This window comes from Eptesicus fuscus, chromosome 8 (assembly GCF_027574615.1).
Source record: "Eptesicus fuscus isolate TK198812 chromosome 8, DD_ASM_mEF_20220401, whole genome shotgun sequence".
Classification (NCBI taxonomy): Eukaryota; Metazoa; Chordata; class Mammalia; order Chiroptera; family Vespertilionidae; genus Eptesicus; species Eptesicus fuscus.
Genome location: NC_072480.1, coordinates 73,897,415 through 73,912,095, shown reverse-complemented (window position 1 = coordinate 73,912,095; position 14,681 = coordinate 73,897,415).

The window sequence follows — 14,681 nt, the reverse complement described above, 5'->3', positions numbered from 1 at the left end:
AATCTTTCAGTCCACAGGGCGATGCTCTATCCACTGAGCCAAACCAGTTACGGCTGTTGCTTTCTCTTGAGTTCAAAGAGCATGTTACGTTAAAGTTAAAGCTGTAAATACTTTATCTCAAGGGAAATTAGTCAAGCACTCTGAAAGTGTTTTTACTCTTAATGTGGTATACAGGAAGATATTAGAATAAGTTTAATCACTTTATCAATCATTATTTGCATCAATGTTGTTTTTATATTACGAGTTTGTTATTGTTATATCAGTTTGTTATTGTTTACTTATTAATAAATTTATGTATTATTTTCATATACATTGTACTCATTTCCTTTTATCTCTCACACTTTTATTATAGAGAAAGGGCAAATAGCAATATTAAAATATTTCATCTAATTAATTCCCTTTCAATGTGCACGAATTTCGTGCACCGGGCTACTAGTTTTTTATAAAAGCAAAATCATGACTCTCATATAAAATGTAAAATGAACACATCAAAGATTCTAACCAATAGAATATTGAAGACTTCAAAAAATAATTCAAAGAAAAATTCAAAATACCACACATCCTCTCTAATAAAAGAGTAATATGCAAATTGACCATAACTCCACTACACCCATAAGCCATGCCCATAAGTCACACCCACCAGCCAATCAGGAGAGAATATGCAAATAAACCCAACCAAGATGGCTACAGCCACAAGAGAGCAGGAGGGAGGCTTGGGTTTCCCAGGCAACGGAGGAAGCCAAGCTTTCCGCCTGCCCTTGCCACCTAAGCCTCCACTCAAGGCTACAAAGTTTCAATTATAGAAGGTAAACAAATCCAAACAGAAATGGTGGCAGCCACGGAGCTGGAAAGAGAGGGAGGCTAGGGTTGCCACCAGCAATGGAAGAAGCAAAGCTTTCCGCACACCCTGGCTGGCCCAGGCCTCCACTTAAGGCTACAAAGTTTCAATTGTAGAAGGTAAATAAATTCCAGATACCAGGGCCTCCACTTGGGTCACCAGGGGGCATGGCTGGCCTGCAAACCACCACAGGCCCCTCGCTCAGGCCGCCCCACGCCCCAAGGGAACCCCCACCCTGATCCGGGACACCCTTCAGGGCAAACCAGCTGGCCCCCACCCGTGCACCAGGCCTCTATCCTATCTAATAAAAGAGTAATATGCAGATTGACCATCACTCCAACACACAATATGGCTGCCCCCATGTGGTCAAAAGATCCTGCCTCCATGTGGACACAAGATGGCCACCACAAGATGGCCAGCAGGGTAGGGCAGTTGGGAGACACCAGGCCTGCAAGGGAGGGCAGTTGGAGGCAATCAACCCTTCAGGGGAGGGCAGTTAGGGGTGACCAGGCCAGCAGAGGAGGGAAGTTGGGGGCAAACAGGCTGGCAGGGGAGCAGTTAGGCATCAATCAGGCTGGCAGCGGAGTGGTTAGGGGGTATCAGGCTGGCAGGCAGAAGCAGTTAGGAGCAATCAGGAAGGCAGGCAGGTGAGCAGTTGGGAGACAGCAGTCCTGGATTGTGAGAGGGATGTCCGACTGCCCGTTTAAATGGGCAGTCGGACATCCCTCAAGTGGTCCCAGATTGGAGAGGGTGCAGGCTGGGCTGAGGGACACCTCCCCTCCGTGCATGAATTTTGTGCACCAGGCCTCTAGTTTATAATAAAGAGATACTGAAAAACATTTACAAATAGATGCAAAACCAGCAAAATTCGCCAATATCTACAGAGCAATAGTCAATTGCATACCACCTAACAGAATTTGCATTTCTGTGAATAGGAATTATCTACTATCAGTTTTTTATGTTATCAGTTTTCTACAAATTTCAGAGCTGTAAAATAGCTCAAAGCCAGTAAAAGGTGGAGATAACCTGGATGGGTAAGCTAGATAGAACACCCACAAGTCCTGTTTTAATTTTTTCCCCCATTTCAAAGTTTTCCAAAATATTTTCCTAGAATCTCCCTTGTGACCATAATAACCTCAAAGATTATTTCTAATCATATAGATAAGGCTGGCCTCTGGTTTGGCTTGATTATTTATCTAGGTGGAGCCAGAGTGTTATTTTACCTTGTCAAGAGGTTTGGTAAGATTGAATCAGATTAATAACTTTCCACAAAAAAAGCACCAGACCCAAATGGTTTCACTAGTGAATTGTATCAAACTCTTAAGGAGGAGACAATGCCATTTCTGCACAATGTCTTCCAGAAAATATAAGCAGAGGGAATATTCCTAACCTATTCTGTGAAGCCAGGATCACCCTAATACCAAAACAAGGTAAAGACATTACACAAAATGAAAACTATCAGTCCAGTGTTTTTCATGAACATAGATGCAAAAATTTCCAACAAAATACTGGCAAATCAAACCCGACAATACATAAAAAGAATTATATATCCATGGACAAGTAGGATTTACTCCAGGTATGCAAGGCTGGATCAACATTAAAAATTCAATTAATATAATGTCACATCAACAGGCTAAAGAATAATAATCATATAATCAGTTCTATTAACACAGCAAAAACTCTATTGGTAAGTCTGATGTACATCCTCCATTGAAAGTTACTGGCTTAGAAGTTGCTAGATACAAATTAAAGACTGTGGCCAATCAACATTTTAAATAACGACTGAAATTTGATTGATAAAAGTAGACTGTTGTTGCCTGATATCCCAGAACTCTAACAAAGGTGGGCAGCAGTGTTTCAAACGAGTTTTTCATCAGTGTCCCTGAGATTGAATACACCATGGAGAGCAAGGGCACTGACAAATCTTCAGGGACTTCCCATGAAGCCCGCAATTTCTGAACACCTCTCCAGATTTGACAGTTTTCCCCATGAAACTTTACAATGCAACATGTCAAACTGAATTATTACTTTGAGCCCTTCTCTGAACAATCAGAGAATTGTTTTTCCATTTATTATTCCCTGTGATGTTTTAGGGATAAAAGGTATCCTGAAAGTTTTATCTTACTCGTTCCACATTTATGATCTGATTTGGGGAAGGCAAATGTCAACGTTGTCAGACTTGTACACTTGGTTAAGATAGCATCGTGGGTGACTGAGGTAACTTAGTTTCCTGTTTAATCAAAAAGACAATAAAACATTTAAAATAAGCATAGACTATAATATTACTGTTTTTAAAGCCTCAGTTTGTTCATAAGTAAGGAAACCCTTTTATTTCCCCTTAATAATTAAGATCATGAAGTCAATACATAGTACTGAAAATGATTTCAATAAGACACAGAAACTCTGCTATCAAGGGATATTACACAGAAAGTGAAGAATGGCCCATTGTATTGTAAGCAAAGTCATTAAACAGTAAACCACGGAGACAAGCCCAACGAATTTGTGAACCCTGCCAAGATTTTACTCAGTACATAGTTTTCTGTTTTTATGTGTTTTTCTGTTTTTATGTGTGTGTTTTTTTAGATTCAGGTATTTCAAACCCAGGCAAATACAGTTTGCTTTCCAGTTTTTTGTTTGTTTTGTTTTTTCCTCCATTATACTCCTAACTAGTGGCCTGGTACACAAAATTCGTGCATGGGGGGGAGGGGTGTTCCTCAGTCCAGCCTGCACCCTCTCCAATCGGGGACCCTCTCACAATCTAGGACTGCTGGCTCCTAACCTGCTCACCTGCCTGCCTGCCTGATCACCCCTAACTGCCTCTGCCTGCCTGCCTGATCACCCCTAACTGCCCTCTCCTGCCGGCCTGATCTTGCCCCCAACTACCCTCCCCTGCTTGCCTGGTTGCCCCCAACTGCCCTCCCCTGCCAACCTGATCTCACCCCCAACTGCCCTCTCTTGCCGGCCAATTTGGTTCTGATTGGTTGGTTTCTATGCCAGTCAGCGTCAAAAGCTCACCTCCTAGGCAGCCATTGGCTCCTCACAGTTCACCCAGATTGGTTCTGATTGGTCAGTTTCTATGCCAGTCAGTGTTAAAAGCTCCGCCTCCTAGGCAGCCATTGGCTCCTCACATTCCACCCAGATTCGGTTCTGATTGGTCGGTTTCTATGCCAGTCAGCGTCTCCAGTCCTATTTCCGGGCCTGATCAGAGAGGCAGGGCTGATCAGCAGCCCCAGAGGAGGCCCGGAGATAAACAGAGGCGCAGCTGCTAGCGAAGCCCGGAGAGAGAGAGGCAACAGCTGATCAATAGCTACCATGGAGGCTGTGGATCAGACCCTGCCTCTCTCTTCGGGCCTCTCTCCAGGCCTGATCCGCAGCCCTCTTGGCAGTCAGTGCTGGGTCACCACAGCAACCCAGCACTGACTGCAGGACTGACTTCCAGTGTTCGGTGGAGCCTTCAGTCGGTCGTTACAGACCCTGGGTTTTTTATGTATTAGGATATTCTGAAACAGATGCCAGGGTTCCAGGAGGTCAAAATTGATTTTATAATAATCCTAAGATTTTATTTATGTTATGAGGAGGAAAATAAAACTCTCCTCTTCCCATTTTCAGTTCTCCAGATGGAGCCCTGTAAATTAGACTAACAAAATGCAGATTACCAAAAGAAAAACAAACAGAAGTTTGTTAACATATGCATCCTGCATACACGTGGGAGTACTCAGCAATGAGTAGCGCAAAGGGGTGGTTAGAACAGAGCTTACATAAGATCTTAATTAAAGAACAACACATTTTTAGAGAAGTGACAAGACAAAGGAAAAGGACTTTGAGCTTCTAGGGATGACAAATTGTGGTGAGGCAAATATATGGGGGAACGGATGGTAGATGATGGCTAGTTTTAGCAAGATTTGTTATGTAGCTTACTCTGATGCCATCTCTGGGTTGATAAGGATCAAGAGTTGTCTCTGTATTTCCTAGTAGAGAGAGGAGAGGGGACACCTTTACAAATATTAGGCTGTTTTAGGCAAATGGGGGAGGGCAGTGCTTTTCTTGTAACTGTTTGTCAAGTGCTGTCAGCTCAAAATCATCCTTATGCCAAAGTAGCATCTTTGGAGATGGCATGTTCTTCTACCACCCTTCAACATACAATGTGTTTATCATTGACGTCTTCAAATGAAACAATAAATGTACATTTTTAAAATTCCCTCATTTCCATTTTTAACTTAGCAAATGTGGATATTTATAACATGCACAAACAAAACTTGAGGTCCTCATTAAGTCCCAAGAGTGTTAAAGGGTCCAGTGCCCAAAACAAGTCTGAAATAATTGCCTGAGAGCAAAACTACTTTTTTCCTTGCAAAAAATCGAAGGAACACACAGATGCACTTTTCCGTCACTGTTGCTGCTAGTGTGGCTTAATCACTCATATTTAATAAAGAAAACTAAGGGGTTAGATTGATTAAAAACTATCTGTCATACATGAGCACTTTAGCAGACTAGGAAAGCTTATCATATGACTTCCTACAAGCCACACACATCCCTTTTTGTTGTTGTTGTTATTTGTTTGTTTTTTCTTTTAATATATTTTTATTGATTTCAGAGAGGAAGGGAGAGGGAGAGAGAGATAGAAACATCAATGATGAGAGAGAATCATTGATCTGCTGCCTCCCACACGCCCCCTACTGGAGACTGAGCCCGAAACCCGGGCATGTGCCCTTGACCAGAATTGAACTCAGGACCCGTCAGTCCACAGGCTGATTCTCTATATACTGAGCCAAACCACGTAGGGCCACACACATCCCTTTGTAATGTAGCAAAATAGAACACATTTGTTAATCTGAACCAAAGATATAGCCTTTCTAGCACATAAAAATAAACCAAAGTATGTAAAATTATGCTTAATAGTTGAGGAATAGAGTGAAAAAATAAAATGGAGTCACTATAGTCAAGCTGCTAAATTACTAAAATCAAGTAGGTTGAGGCATGAGGAAACAATTCTATTTTTGTTTTAACTAGCATGGGAACTTAAACTTCTCAGTCCTGTGTCAATGCCTGGATATACATCAAACCTCCAGATAACCCTCTGATTATTCCCTGAAGGACTAAGGAAAGATTGGTCACATATCCAAGAATGCTCACTTGACATCCATTATCCAGATGACAAGTCATCTAGAGAATTACCATCTAGGACTAATTCTAGGCCAAGAATGCAGGACCAGCTCTTCTCAAGAATGTACTAGCCAGTATAAGAACTCTTAACTTTGCTTTCTTTTTGGAACACTTCTGTGTTTTTGCCTATCTGTGGTTCTAGTTTACAAACTCTAAGACCCTTGAATAATCTTTATTATTTATTTCTAGACAATACTCCACAAACTCTTTCTGAGATTGTTCTATATGATTGATGTTTCAATATATCTTACTTAAAAAGTATCTAGGTTTCCAAAAATTATCCATTAATTAATGCAATTTGAAATTATTACACAGTCTTGCTATCTAACAACCTTGGAAATTATTTTCAAGCTGACAATATAAAACGTAATTACTGTTTAAATAAAAAGATCATCATAGGACTTACAGCCAAGATGGCAGGATAGGTAAACACAGTGCTTGTCTCCTCCCACAACCACATCAAAATTACAGTTAAACTATAGAACAACCATCATTAAGATCTGCCTGATATTGAGCTGAATGGAAGTCCTACAACTACAAAATTAAGAAAGAAGCCACATGGAGATTGGTAGGAGGGGCAGAGGTGTGAAGTGGGCTAATCCCACAACCACATATGTCGGATAAAAATCAGAGAGAAACCTTTGCTGTGGAGGTCCCTCCTGAGAAATGAGGGGTCCCAGTCCCACATCAGACCCTCAGCCCAGGGTTCCAGTTCCAGGAAGAGAAGTCCCCTAAACTTCTGGCTGTAAAAATCAACAATAATTGAAGCTGAGACTGCTGGAATCCCAGGCAGTTCCTCTTAAAGAGCCCAAACACAGACTTACTCAGACTCACTCCCTCTGAGCTCCAGTTCGGGGACAGTAGCTTAAAAGGCACCAGGGACCAAGCCAATTTGGCTCAGTGGATGGAACGTCAGCCTGCAGACTGAAAGGTCCCGGGTTCGGTTCCGTTCCAGGGCACATGCCCGGGTTGTGGGCTTGGTCCCCAGTGGGGGGCATGCAGGAGGCAGCCGATCAATGGTTCTCTATCATCATAGATGTTTCTATCTCTCTCTCTCCCTCTCCCTTCCTCTCTGATATATATATATATATATTTATATATATATATATTTTATTTATTTTTTAAGGCACCAGAGACATCTGGGGAGGAACTGAATTATTTGGCATCAGGACAAGAGCTGGAGGGGCAATATTCTCCAGACAACATGTTCCAGACAGAAGTGCTGGCAGAAGCCACTGTACCTTTGATAAGCCCTTCCCCCACAGAGCCAGCAGACAGGTGCCATATCTGAGATTTCATCAACTTGGTTCACACTGTTTGCCCCACCCGGTGATTCCCTGAGACCCTGCCCCACCCAACTTTCAGGTCACCCCAGCTGTTTCCAGTGGTTTTACCGTAGGAATGGCCTATCTTGGTTCGTGTTTCATATTTTCCTAAAATCTAACAAACAAGCAGCATTTGGCCTCAGCAAGCCCAATTAATTGGCCCTAGGCCAGGCACTAGCAACAGCCAACCTTGGTTCACATCTTGGCCTTACCTGAGCACCTCCAAGCCCAATACAAGAAGCAGCCATCTACAGATTGCTTTGTAGCTTATGCTTGGTGGCCTGGGCAGAACACAGGTGGTGACTGACCTTGACCTGTACCTCCCCAGAGGCCCCAGAGCCAGTGCACCCAGTGGACAGTTTCAGACCACATCAAAGCACCCCCACCCAACCACCTCCATAAGCAACACACTCAAGGGCAGACTCAGCAGGTACCAGAACCCTGCTGAAGCAAGTTCTACTCTGTGTGGTAGGTCCCTGCACATCTGATCCTCCACAGTGGTTGGAAGTTGGTGATCAGTGATCACAGCCAGTTCTTGCAGCTGATCAGCCTGGGTAAATCCATCCCATTGAAATGCCAACAGCAATCAAGACTCAACTACAACAGGAGGGTGTAGAGTCAACATTGCGGGGAGCACCTCGAGTGCCCAGCTTGGATGATCAGGGAGGCTGTGTCACTGGACCCTATAGGATACATGCTACATTAGGCCACACACACTACCAAGCCTGGGAGATGGTGGCAGCTCTCCCTAATACATAGAAACAAACACAGGGAGGTAGCCAAAATGGGGAAATAAAGAAACATGGCCCAAATGAAACAACAGAACAAAACTCCAGAAAAAGAACTAAACAACAAAATGGCAATAAATACATGTCTATCAACAATTGAATCTACAAACAAAATGAACAAGCAGAATAGAAACAGACTCATAGATACAGAGAATTTTTTGTTGGTTGCCAGATTAGACGAGGACTTAGTGGAGGGGCAGATGAAAAAGGAATTAGGAAGTACAAATTGGTTGTTACAGAATAGTCATGGGAGGATGAAAGTACAGCATAAGGAATATAGTCATTAATGTTCGAATAAGTAGGCATGGTGGTGGAGGGGTGCGGGATTTATCGGGATGATAACATATTAAGTTAGGCAATGTCTGGTCACTGGAGTGTACAAAAAATAAAATAAAATAAAGAACAGGGGGGAAAAGATCATCATAATAATGCTTCAATTTACTTAAACACAAACCTATATTTTTCATAATCTGAAACGTTACAGAGGTACAACATTAGCATACTTGATCAGTAAACCTGTTTTAGTTTAAGAAAAACAAACTCAAGTAGTTAAACATTTTGCCTGACATCAATAAATCAGGAACAGCTATCTTTCAAACTGAATTTTTAGATTAAATTAGTCTCAGTTGCCAAGGATTTGCTTAATTTGTATACTTGGATTCTTAGTTAGCATTTCTGAGTTATATTTTGCTTATTTTTAATTTAATTTATTATTGACACTGTTACAGATGTCCCCCATTTTTCACCCCTTTATCCACCTCCACCCAGCTCCCAGCTCCCCTCCTTCTGGCCATCACCCCACTATTGTCTGTGTTCGCGATTTTATATGAATAATATTTTTTAAAATAGCACATTTAAGAATACCTTAAATTTAATTAAGTTCAATGTCCTTATTTTCTCAAATATTCAATTTATGTAAGTGCTTTTTTATCTCTGTAAACCAACCAAGTAGGGCTCCTTTTAAGAGTCTTCATAATCTGATTTATTAATACCCTCCAGAGATAGGAAAACATTACACGCTCCCTCAGAAATAAAGTCCTTCCTGAATTACAGACAAATCATCTTAGAAATACATAAAGAGCTGAGCTCACAGATTCAGACATGAGAAGCTACAAAGAATTCAAAACTCTATAGTCATTTAAGAAACGATTCATCACATTTATAGTCATTTCTGACAGTAAATGACTATCACATTTATAACCATAAAACGCTGAAATGAATTAATAAATATATGCAAAACTGGTCGTGAACAGCTTTCTGAAAGCCGGCTTCAGCCCTGACCGGTTTGGCTCAGTGGATGGGGAGTCAGCCTGAGGACTTGGGGGGCGGGGGGGGGGGGGGGGCGGGGGGCTTGGCGGGGTCTTGGGTTCGATTCCAGTCAGGGGCATGTGCCTCGGTTGCGGGCACATCCCCAGAGGGGAGTGTGCAGGAGGCGGCTGATTGATGTTTCTGGCTCTCTCTCCCTCTCCCTTCCTCTCTGTAAAAAATCAATAAAATACATTTTTTTTTAAAAAAGCCTTCTTCACTCCAAGTCCTTTATGAAGTGGATGTGAGGGCCATAGCAGGTGCTATGGGGGAAGTGCTTCCTTGGTCTCTCCCACCTTAAATTAGATCCCCGAGTTCTCACGGCACCCTCCAGAGCATGGAGGGTGGCCGCCTGTCCTAAAGTTCCTTCCGAGTGCCTTTCAGGGCCACTGAGGGTGTTGGTGGGAGAGCAGGTCTAATGGTCCACCTTAGCGTCCTGAGGCAGGTGCCAGCGCAGGCCTCACCTGGGTTCTGCTCCTCAGGTGCGCTCAGCCTGGCCGTCTTCACAGCGCCTTCTCGTGAGCCTCACACCTGTCTTAAAGGCCAGGGAAAAGGTGAGAAAGGTGAGGCTCAAAGACCCAGAAGCCAGACCTTTTGGTTCTAACAGTCAGTGGGGAGAAGAGGCAGGATATGGGACCAAGGCGGTAACTCAGTTCCAGGGGCTGTGCCTTTGGCCATACTGAGTTGCTTCCCCTGAACCTGCGCTTCCAAGTTCTTGCACTGCTCCACACCACCAGGCCTCCAAGCAGGGCCCAGAGATGCACTAGAAATCAGGACCCTGTTCAGAAAGGACAGTTATGCTTGCTGGACAGTGGCTACTTCAGAGGCTTAGCTTCCTGGCACCCTCTCCTTACACAGCCAGGAAGCCATGGGCGAATAGGTGATATGCAGAGCTATGTAGGCCTGTGTGACTTCACAGCTAATTATGCACCTGTTCTCCCAGATGAGAAGAGAGGTGAAGGAAGGAGGAACAGAGACGTGCCTCCTCCTTCCTCCCAAGCCCTTGGCAGGACGCAGCCTCAGGAGAACACACTTCTGCACCTAAAGCAGAGGACAAGTCCTGGGCTCCCTACAAACTGGCAGGCCGTAAGTGGATTAGACCATAATTAAAGTACAATATTTTTTCTCTCCCAAATATTACTAGATATTTGGAATTGTATAGAATGGATTGGATAGAAAGAATATGAAAGCAGGAATTCTAATTTAATTTTTTTAAACGGTGTATAAAAATGTATATCTTTTAAAATTAATCCATTCTTCTTCCTTCAAAGCACAGCTTAAAAAAAAAAAAAACTATGGTAATAGCATTATAGGGCTTTTTAAAGCCTAGAAGTAGAGGTTTTAAGAAGCAATTTTTATTCAAATGTTTTATAATCATCTACTTAATAGTTCTCTTTAAAATTTATATTCTGTATATTATTCCCAGTTAATGGCCTAAAAGTTAAATTTAGTTATGAATTTTCTATATTAAAAAAGTCTCAATTCATCAGAGGCAAGAAAAAAAAAGACTATATTTCTTCTCATGAATCTATTTAAAAGACTGGCTTGTCATCCTAGCTAATTACCCATATATTCCTACTCATGAATTGTCATCCTGGCTAATTCATTCAACCAGGAAATATGGAGTTGCCTGCTGCATTATTATCTTCATTTTCTGGATAAAAAAGTGACCCTCACAGGGCCATACTAGGGGTACCTGTACATAAACAAAGACATAAAAAAAATGCACTTCTCACTACCAGTGATAAACAGAACAGGGTAGAGCTAACACTGGGGTGAGGGGGAGTCATTTTAGATTAAGGAATTCATCCAGTCAATTTCCTTTATAAGGAGATATAAGTAAATGTCAAAATAGTATGACTACAGGGAAGAGATTTCTACATTTATTTTCAATTTACAAGTATCTTTGGAGAGCAATTTAAATTATTAATTGATGCTCTTTTTACATTTTTCACTTGGTTATATTTATTTATTTTTATTTTTTAATCCTTACCCGAGGATGTTTTTTATTGATTTTAGAGAAAAAGAAAGAGAGAGGTAGAGAGAGACAGAGAAACATCAATGTGAGAAAGAAACATTGATCAGTTGCATATGTGCCCCAACCAGGGATGGAACACCCAACCTGGGTATGTGACCTGACAAAGAATCAAACCCAAAACACTTCAGTGCATGGGATGATGCTCCAACCAACAGCCACACCCCCAGGGCTGACTTGGTTTACACTTAATTCTTAAACATATAACTAACGACTACTTTGAGGAATAAACAAAACCACTATAAGGAGGTTATCACTTTAATCTATAATTAAATGATTTTGATGGAAAACAAAACAATTTATAAATGCAGCATGAATATTTAAAAAGCTATTCAAGCCACCATGCTAAACCTCATCCTATATAATAAAAGCCTAATATGCTAAGTGTTCGGTCGTCCAGTCAGCCGTTCAACCAAACAAAGCATAATCCTAATATAAAAAAACCCTGGGTCCGTCACATCCACAACGACCGGAGGCTCAGCCTAACTCCCAGGCTGCATACGCAGCAGGCTCTGGTGGGTGGGGACTTGTGGCAGTGAAGACAAGACGGGGACAGGGGAGGTGAGGCCAGCACTCAGAGTCACTCACAACCGCACACACGCACAGACACACACAGCGCCCTCCAGTTCACAGCCTTTTCTCCCTTTCTTTCCCGCCCTCCCACCTCGTTCTTGGAGCCGCTCTCAGAATGAGGAAACAAAACGAACTGGGCCTGAAGAGGCCTGGATGGAAGGGAGGGTAGGAAGAGGGTGGAGGGGCCCCCACTGGCCCTGCCCCCTCCCAGGAGGAAAGAAGAAGAGGGAGACAGAGAGGCAGGAAGGCCTGGAGGACTGCTGAGAAAAACAAAGAGAGACAGAGACTGGGAGAGACTGGGATGGAGAGATGGAAACAAAACAGACTGGGCCTGAAGAGGCCTGGATGGAAGGGAGGGTGGACAGAGAGTGGAGCGACCTCCACTGGCCCTGCTCCCTCCCAGCCAGGAAAGAGGAAGAGGGAGACAGGGAGGCAGGGAGGCCTGGAAGACTGCTGAGAAAAACAAAGAGAGACAGAACCTGGGAGAGATCAGGCCAGCAGGGGAGGGCAGTTAGGGGCAACCAGGCCGGCAGGGGAGGGCAATTGGGGGGGGGGGGAGATCAGGCTGGCAGGGGAGGGCAGTTAGGGGCGATCATGCAGGCAGGCAGAGAGGTTAGGGGCGATCAGGCAGGCAGGCAGGTGAGCAGTTAGGAACCAGGGGTCCCAGGTTGCGAGAGTTATGTCCGTCTGCTGGCAGTCAGACATCCCCCCAAGCGGTCCCTGATTGGAGAAGGTGCAGGCTGGGCTGAGGGAACCCAGAACCCACCCCCCGCATGCACGAATTTTGTGCACCAGGCCACTAGTATGCTTATAATATCCTAAGGCCATTCAACCACTCGTTATGACATACACTGACCACCAGGGGGCAGTTCCTCCAACTGGTAGGTTATCTTGCTGCTGGGGTCCACAGCCAATCAGGATTGAGGGAGACAGGCCAGACAAACCCTGGAGCCCTCCCTCAGCCCCTCCCGCTGGCTAACCTTCCATGTCCCTCCCCAGCCCTGATTGTGCACTGGTGGGGTCCCTCAGCCTGGCCTGCACCCTCTCACAATCCAGGCTGAGAAAACCCCTCTCCCTGAGTGCACAAATTTTGTGCACCGGGCCTCTAGTTGTTTTATAATGTGTCATTGAACAGATTAGGTTAATTGCCTATATAGTTTTTATCTGCTCTTCACAAACAGAAGAGCTAGTTTCTAGAAACAACACACTAATTTATCCTGAGAGTTGGAGTGCAGCCATGTTTTTATCAATATGAACAATAAGAAAATTTAGTTTTTAAAAGCTAAAAAATCTTAGACAATTCTGTCTTCTTTAGAAGTTATGAAAGCATCACTTTATCTGAGGGCAAAGAAGCATGCAATTACTCTACCAGTAAACATCTGGTAGCAAACACTGAGAGGAATAGGTACCTCTTAGAATTTAATTAAGCCTGTGCAAAATATATAGTTATAGAGGAAAAATCAAGGTCAGAATATAATTGCAATACGCTTTTATTTTATTGATGCCTTTTCCACTCAAGGTTCTTTAATTTTCAGCATTATGTCAACCACAGAAAGAACTGAGGGGGAAAATAAAACATAATTGTACCACGATTTCTCATTAACTGTTGGACAAATGCCAAGGCCTCCCTACTAAAAACAGAAGTGAAGGGGCTAATTTCCTTAGCAAGCAACTTAGTTTCTAAGAACCAGATCCGTTAATACAGACCACAAAAGACGCAACTTCAACCTGTCAATCTTGCAGGCAATACCAAGAGATCCACACATAGAGAAGCTAAAAAGGCTCTGAGCCAGTGGAAGCATGAAAAGGGAATTGACAAGGTAAACTGATAAATTACACTAGTTCCGTGGTGGAGCACAAAAGGACCAAAACAATAAAATATGTATATGGGAAACCTTTAAATTTCAATAACTATCAGCAAAAGTAGAAAAGGAACAAAATAATGAATACTGAATATATCCACGGAGATAGATAATCCCAAAAGCAGTTCCTGTATTACCTATAATTCACTCTCCTTCCAATTTCAGATTAGAGATTTTTAGGATATTATTAGAAGCAAGTGTGGAAAACTTCTAATTTGAAGGCAACAGTGCCTCATTCTAACTTTCCCCTTCTTTTATTTTTATTATTATTATTATTATTTTTTGGCCACAATCTGAAGCACTGGTCCTTTATAGCGCTGGCAAGCTTGCCCTAAAACAGGAGCAGGGAACCCTTTTTCTGTCAAGGGCCATTTGGGTATTTATAACATCATTCATGGGCCATACAAAATTATCATCTTAAAAATTAGCCTGCTATATTTGGTCAAGCATTTAATTAACTCACCCCTAATGCCTTGGCAGGGCCAGACCATCTTGGCTGGGTTAATTTGCATACTCGCTCCTAATTGGATGGTGGGCGTGGCTTGTGGAGGTATGGTCAATTTGCATATCACTCTTTTATTAGATAGGATTATGTATAACAGAATACTGTAAAAATTGTTACGAATTTTTTATTAAAACATTTCTTACAGGGAGATCCAAGATGGCGGCGTAGGTAAACATCTGGGCTGCTGCTGTCCACAACAATTTCCAAAACTACAACTAAAAGACAGAACGTCTATCACCCAAAACCACGGGAAAGCTGGCTGAGCAGAAGCTCTACAACTAGACTGA